An 8,208-nucleotide genomic window follows, 5' to 3' on the forward strand; every position below is an offset into this window, starting at 1 on the left:
CCTTTTGTGTGTGGCTTATGATAATGCATTCAGGAATTCAGAAATTTTGAGTCAAGAGTTTAGGGATACTTTCTATATGTACTTTATCTTAAAATAGGTGTTTTAGCATTAAGAATGATAAAAATAATTTTGTTTGGCCAACTCAGTATTTAAAAGATATTTATCTTATCTTTCATTGATTAATTGGCTATCTAAATAACAAGGATATAGAACTAAGATAGGAACAAATGTTTTATATATACTATCTCTTACATTTTATTTTAATCCATCTACTATTTCATTTGCTTTCCTTTTGGTCATTTATTCTAAAAATTGATAAGACCTAAAAGCATTGCTTCTCTGAAAAGGTTTTTATTTATTCATTTATTTTTCTTTATGTAGAACTGGCCATGGCTTATAGGATGCAATAAATCACAATCAAGCAGTATGGAAAACATTTTTGAACTGGTAGAGACTTATAGATAATCTAAGACATGCACATATAGAATATGAAGAGTAATACATAGTGGCATTTAATTACCATTTCAGTTGGAAAGAAAAACTAGAAGAGTCACCAGCCCTTCAGAGACTTGGAAAACAGAATCTATCAAGATAAGGAAATAGAAAATGTTTAATGTTTCATAAGCAGATTACTCAAATTTTTAGATTCGTCAACATCAAATTTTTAAAGAAAAAATTAAATATTCAACAAATATTTCTTGAGAACTTAGTATGCATGAGCATCCTTTCTTTAGCTGCAAAGCATAGAGAAAAAAATACACGATCACATTCTGAATATTGTATTACAATCTAGAAGACAGTGAGAAACCTGTATAAATAAATGTTTCTAAAAAGGCAAAACATAACTACCAGTTGAAAGAGATAAGTAAAGTGCTATCTCTTTTTTTTTTTTTTTTTTTCTTAACTCTTTGGAGAAGCATTTAATAAAATTAAAATATGTCTGCTGTGTAGCACCTCTTGGCACTTGAGTACCTATTGTTTAGTGTAGAGAGAATAACAGGATAAGGTCAGGTGACAGAAGGGTGGTAGACAGAAGTATAGGAAGAGGACAAGTAAAGCAGTTGAGAGATCTAAATATTAGGAAAAGGTAGGGGTAGTGATGAATGCAGTCAGAAAGACAAAAATAGGGACCTGAAGAATCCAAGAAACAAGGAAGGACTGAGATAGCAAATAAATAACTTGCCCATTGATTGGGAGTGATTCTTCCTAGCAACTTAACAAAGCTGGTAATATATAAGTTCTCAGAGAATAACAAAATTAATTTCAAAAGGACATTTAATGAACCTTTAATAAGGTAAACACCTGACTTCTCCATTATCCCTTTTTCCTGAGAATCAATAGACATGGAGTCACATTTATTATTCCATGGTCCAATATATTTTTCAGAGACTGAGGATTCTTTTATTGGTATCTTTTCATTTTCAGGGAAATTGTCAAAAAAATCCAAAGGTTGGAGAACACAGATGAAGCTCATAAAATGTGCATGTTGCCCTGTCAAGTTTAAAGGTAAAACACCAAACATGAAATAGTAAGCCTTCCCCGGGAGTGGGAATAGTGAGTGTACTTCTCATTAAGCAGATGAATAAGGATAAATTAAAAACAATATCAGGCATTAGTAATGGATTTTTCCTATTTTTAAATATACTGGGTAGTGAAAGTGTTTATTACTCATATTTTATAAGTGAAGAGATTGAGGTCTAGAAATTTTAAATGACTGGGAAAACTCATAGAGCTTGTAGTCATATTAAAACAAGTTCTCACACTCCCACTGCTCTGTGGCCCTGAAGACAACCATTCCCTTTACCTTGGAGTATGCAGTGTTCCTTCCACCATGCCATGTTATCTCCCCAAAACAAGATATTCTTGTCTATGCTGAGACATCCAATTATTTTCAAAGTTAAAAAATTTATCAAAAATGTTCTTTGTTGGTAGAAAGATTTTTTTCTTTGTTCGTTATATGGAGAAAGTAGCTAGCATATGTATTATCTTTTCTCATATAATAAATTATTAGTATACATTCTCAGCTTATCACCAGCCATCTAATTACTAGTTACTGATATATACACTGAGGCTTACCAATCACCACTCCTAAATAAATAGCTATGAGAGGAAAGAAAACAAAAAGAATGAAGAAAAATAAACTCAGATTCTTTTGTTTGTACTTAGCTCATTTATTTTGACAAGCACAGTTTAAATTTAACAACTGGCTTAATCAGCCTTAATGCTGACTCACTCCAGGGTACACTTGAAGAGAAAGCCAGAATCATCAACTTGAGGGCAGAAAAGGTCTTCATTGCCTTGTGATGGAAGACAGAATGTTTATTGCTTCTGTGTCTTTGATGATAGAGCTTCTCAGACTAACAACCAAAACATTTACTAAGCAAGTTCTCTGTCTGTAGAGCTATGAGAATTGGCACTAGAAATATTTTTTGTGATTTTTCTTTTCCATTACACAAATAAAATGTTAGGTACTTATGAAAATGTATTATTTTTTTCCCTTTCGTTCCATGTTTGGACAATTCCCTTGTCTATTTCTGAAATTTACGTTACTCTCCTGATTATGGTAAAGGCTCCAAGTCCTTACTGATCTGAAGATATTTACTTGTCTTTTTTTTGGATGATAAAGTGTAATGAAAAATTAAGGGGACTGCCACTCAAGATAAGAGAGAAACAAGTTGACCTGTATCATTTCAAACTGCGTATTGTCAACAGATATTGAAAATTAAATTTATAGGAAATGCTATTATAAAATGCCTCTAAACGTCAAAAACTTTCTACTGAGTTTTAAGTCACATTGCTAGGAATATACAGACAAGAAGCAGGAGGAGGCTAATGTGCAAATAAATGAGTAAATACCCAGAGGATTTACCATACAGCATGAAGTACCATAGAGTATTGAACAATTCTTCAAGTTAAAGGAACCAATGTGCCCTTGCCCAAGGCCCCCAGGCAAGGTGGTAAGAATGAATTTAACAGTATATTCACATGATGACACATTTATGTGACACTTGTAAATTTAATCAGTCAAGTCCACTGAATTGCTCCACATCAACTTCATCATACTTTCCCTTGTGATCATGGAAAGTGACTGTGGGCATTATTGGAATCTTTCTAAGGGAAGTTGAGTTGGAAATACACTTAATTTGGCTTTAAAAAGACAGCTGTGTTCTTACAGCTAAGGTATTACCAACTGCCCTAATGTAGGACAGTTTTCTGGGAAAACTTCTACCATTCACTGCACCAACTTATATGGTATGTTTACCACCTCAGGACTTCTGGTACAAGCCAGAATCATAGAACCAAAAGGCCATATTTTATGTACACAGCACCACATATAGAGCTATGTGGGCAGTGAAGCTAAAATAAGATTTGACATGTGTGGAGCAAGAAGCTTGTTTGTGGAAAATTCTTCTAATAATCAGACCAACAAAATTATAAGCAGACAGTTTTAATACCCAGTGAAAGCAGAACTTCTTTCCTGTCATGAATAAACTCAATAATGTGGCATATACAATTAAAAAAGTACCACACAATAAAATTTTAATTTATTTCTGCGTGAATTTAATAGGAATTATTCTGACAACAGGGAGCAAATCGTAATAAAAAGTTTCAAATCATAATAAAATCATTCATTCTAAGATTTGGAATAGAAATTGTGAATAGGCTCTTGAATTATTTGATAATACAATTAATAAAGAACATATCATATAAACATATTGAAAAATATTTTTAAATTTAAATATTTCAATTCCTCCCTAAATAATAAAATAAGTGCACAAAATATAGAACTCATAGTATATCTCTAAATACAAATAATTACAAACTAATTGAATAAAAATATATTTGTTATTGCACAAAAATGTTTAAAGCCTGAAAGTTTTACATAGAAACTTGATATGAATATGATACATACTATTAAATATCAGTGGTTCTGAGGTAATAAAAGAAAAACTAGAGATTTAGAATAAACAAAGTTGGCTTCTAGCTCTTATGATTAAGAATAAAATTTGGGTTAGGATTTCGTGAGTAGAACTTGTGTTAAAAAATGTTAAGGAAAATGTTGGCAAAATAAAATGTTAATAAAGGTCGAAGTTGGTTCTGAAGGGAAGTAATATGGCTGAGGAGATGATTTGTGGATTAGGTATGTGATATTAATTACTTTCATCTTAACTAGTTTATATTATATTGTTTAGACAGTGTAGAACTTTGGACTATTGTTGAGGAAGATAGTCACATAACTGTTGTTAACAATTTTATATCTTTAATACTAAAGACAATACATGTGGTTAAATGAAAATCTGATATGAATATGCAGAAATAGATTCATATTTTTGGATGACTGAGGACAATGCATTAACTTCAACATCATTTTCCTCCATTATAGTCTATGGTTGAAATTTACTTATGTAAGTGACATATAAAATTGTAAAAGATGTTCTAATTTTTATTATTATCATTGTTTAAAAGGAAACATGTTTATGATAATTTATTTATAAAAACAGAAATTTTCTTTTGGTAGTTAAAATCCATATACCCTACAAATAGTATTTATGATGTGTTGAGAACAAAAGTTACATAATTTTTCCAACATTTATGTGGTAAAATGGCAGTCCGTATTTATATGTTCACTGGTACATTTTTAGATTTTAAAAGAAATTATGAACTACTTTTTAAATATATTTGCTATCAGTAGTTAGTAAGAATTTGATTTTTTTTTTTTTTTTTTGGCCAATCCTCTACTCCTTTGGTGACACTTTTCATCAGAATTTAAGGATTGAAGATTTAGAAATTTGCCTTCCAAGACAATATAATTATACTAAAAAATAAATTCAGGGATAGTAATCAAGTTTTAAATAAAGTTCAACTTCTGAGATCGACATCACAGATGCATGAACAGAATAATGACGTGCTCATCCATGTTTACGTTTATGTGTTCATGTGTGTTATGGGTGACAGATATTATATTCTTAAAAATAAAATACAGTTTTTCTAACACTGCATAATATGCAACCTGTTTTTTTAACATCTTTATTGGAGTATAATTGCTTTACAATGGTGTGTTAATTTCTGCTTTATAACAAAGTGAATCAGCTATACATATACATATATCCCCGTATCTGCTCCCTCTTGCGTCTCCCTCCCACCCTCCCTATCCCACCCCTCTAGGTGGTCACAAAGCACAGAGCTGATCTCCCTGTGCTATGTGGCTGCTTCCCACTAGCTATCTACTTTACATGTGTCAGTATATATAAGTCCATGCCACTCTCTCACTTCGCCCCAGTTTACCTTTCCCCCTCCCCGTGTCCTTAAGTCCATTCTCTATGTCTGCATCTTTATTCCTGTCCTGCTCCCTAGGTTCTTCAGACCCTTTTTTTTTTTTTTTTTGTAGATTCCATATATATGTATTAGCATACTGTATTTGTTTTTCTCTTTCTGACTGACTTCACTCTGTATGACAGACTCTACGTCCATCCACCTCACTACAAATAACTCAATTTCGTTTCTTTTTATGGCTGAGTAATATTCCATTGTATATATGTGCCACATCTTCTTTATCCATTCATCTGTCGATAGACACTTAGGTTGCTTCCATGTCCTGGCTATTGTAAATAGAGCTGCAATGAACATTGTGGTACATGACTCTTTTTGAATTATGGTTTTCTCAGGGTATATGCCCAGTAGTGGGATTACTGGGTCATATGGTAGTTCTATTTTTAGTTTTTTAAGGAACCTCCATACTGTTCCCCATAGTGGCTGTATCAATTTACATTCTCACCAACAGTGCAAGAGGGTTCCCTATTCTCCATACCCTCTCCAGCATTTATTGTTTGTAGATTTTTTGATGATGACCATTCTGACTGGTGTGAGGTGATACCTCATTGTAGTTTTGATTTGCATTTCTCTAATGATTAGTGATGTTGAGCATCCTTTCATGTGTTTGTTGGTAATCTGTATATCTTCTTTGGAGAAATGTCTATTTAGGTCTTCTGCACATTTTTGGATTGGGTTGTTTGGTTTTTTGATATTGAGCTGCATGAGCTGCTTGTAAATTTTGGAGATTAATCCTTTGTCAGTTGCTTCATTTGCAAATACAATTGTAAATATTTATGCACCCAACATAGGTGCACCTCAATACATAAGGCAAATGCTAACAGCCATAAAAGGGGAAATCGACAGTAACATTTTCAATGTCATTTCCAAAACTATAAAGTTAACAGGAATTTCATGCAGTAGTTTTTGAAAAGTAGTATTTACCCAAATTAGCATTCTATTCTTTATTACATGTTTTTCTGCTATGCTGTTCATTGATGATATTATACCCCTCCTGAAACGGCAAACATTGAGCTGGTGGGAAAATTCTTGTCCATCTAATTTGCAATAAAGAACATTGAATATAAATTCCATTTATAATTGGACTAGTGGCTCCCTCAAGAAATCCTTTTAAGGCCCTCTGAACTTGAAAAGCAATAATTCAGTAAATACTAAGTCCCCTACTGTGTGTGAAGTATTGTGATAGCAGTAGGGAAGAAGCATAGAAGTAAATAAGAAATAATCTTTTATTTCTATCATGAAATCCAAAATGATACTAAGAACCAGTAGGCATGTAAGTCAAATGTTAAAAGGGACTTAGAGTAAGGAGTAGAAGAAAACTTCCTAAATCTGGTTAGTTCTTTTACCATTAGGCATCAAGATCCACTTCTTTCAGAAAAGCATGCAGAAAAAATGATTCTGAACTTTGTAGTCTGCATTTATATCTGTAAATAGAGTAGGAATATGAGACTATGATTTAGACCTCAGCCTTAAGTCCATAGGAGTGACATGTCACATTTCACATGCTGTGTGGGCAACCTTTTAAATCTAATTTGCATGAGTCTGCCATCTCTGTTCCACAAGTTCACATTTGCTAGGGCAAGATCACTTCACGGAAGGACGATGGGCTTTCTTGGGCATGCGTTCTTTTCCAATTCCCTACCTGTCTGGTTGTGTTGTTATGACAGTTAGTTCATCTGGGCAGGCTAGTCATTCCTGTTCATGTGACTAGATGACTTCCTAAGTTTATGTTTGCCCTGCTAGTCCAGTCAATCTAGTCAATCTATTTCAAGGAATTGGGTAAGCAAAGAGCCTTTGTAGACCATTAGACCTACGCTTTAAGTGACTGAACAAACCAGCATTGGAACATAACAAGTGTATCCCAGCCATTATTGAAATTAATGATGCTCCCTCTGCAAAAATGATGGAAGGAAGGAAAGGATGGGATATTCAAAAATAGGACTCCACACTGAACCATTTTAAGATGTATTTTCCTGGCTTCCCTGGTGGCGCAGTGGTTGAGAATCTGCCTGCCAATGCAGGGGACATGGGTTCGAGCCCTGGTCTGGGAGGATCCCACATGCCGCGGAGCAACTGGGCCCGTGAGCCACAATTACTGAGCCTGCGCGTCTGGAGCCTGTGCTCCGCAACAAGAGAGGCCGCGATGGTGAGAGGCCCGCGCACCGCGATGAAGAGTGGCCCCCGCTCACCGCAACTGGAGAAAGCCCTCGCACAGAAATGAACACCCAACACAGCCATAATTAATTAATTAATTAATTAATTAATTAATTAATTAATTAATTAATTAATTAAAAAGTCAACATCCATTAAAAAAAAAAGATGTACTTTCCAATTAACTGTTAAATAAAAATTGAGCAAAAATGATCAAATAATTGAGGATTTGAATTTCTATCCCTATAATGTTCATGTGTCCAATAAAACAAAGCATCACCTTATGAACTGTATTTAGCCTTACCCCATATAAAATTTGAACAATTGCCATCAGTCTTTTTTCTTCTAATTTCTATAACTTTTACCACTAAAATTATCTAAAAATTCTTATGTTAGATATCAATTTTGCTTTCTTAATGTATAGTTGTGATTGCTTGTGTGTATGACTAACCCATATTCAAAATATACATTCAAAGACATCCACTATATCTGGTGAAGCAGGCTGATTTTCTCATAGCCTCCCATTATTTATGCCTACATATATTTATTTTCTTTCCTTTTTTTTTCATATTTATTTAAAGCCACAGATCACATTTCTACTTACCCAGAAGGGTTTTACTTACCCCTTAGTTCTTTGCCATAGCTATTTGTATTCTCTAACTTTACATAATATAGAATTAATATTGTACTTTCCTAATAAGTGCCATTATTCTATAGCTCCTTCTG

The sequence above is a fragment of the Balaenoptera musculus genome, chromosome 18, assembly GCF_009873245.2.
Source record: "Balaenoptera musculus isolate JJ_BM4_2016_0621 chromosome 18, mBalMus1.pri.v3, whole genome shotgun sequence".
In the NCBI taxonomy this organism is placed as follows: Eukaryota; Metazoa; Chordata; class Mammalia; order Artiodactyla; family Balaenopteridae; genus Balaenoptera; species Balaenoptera musculus.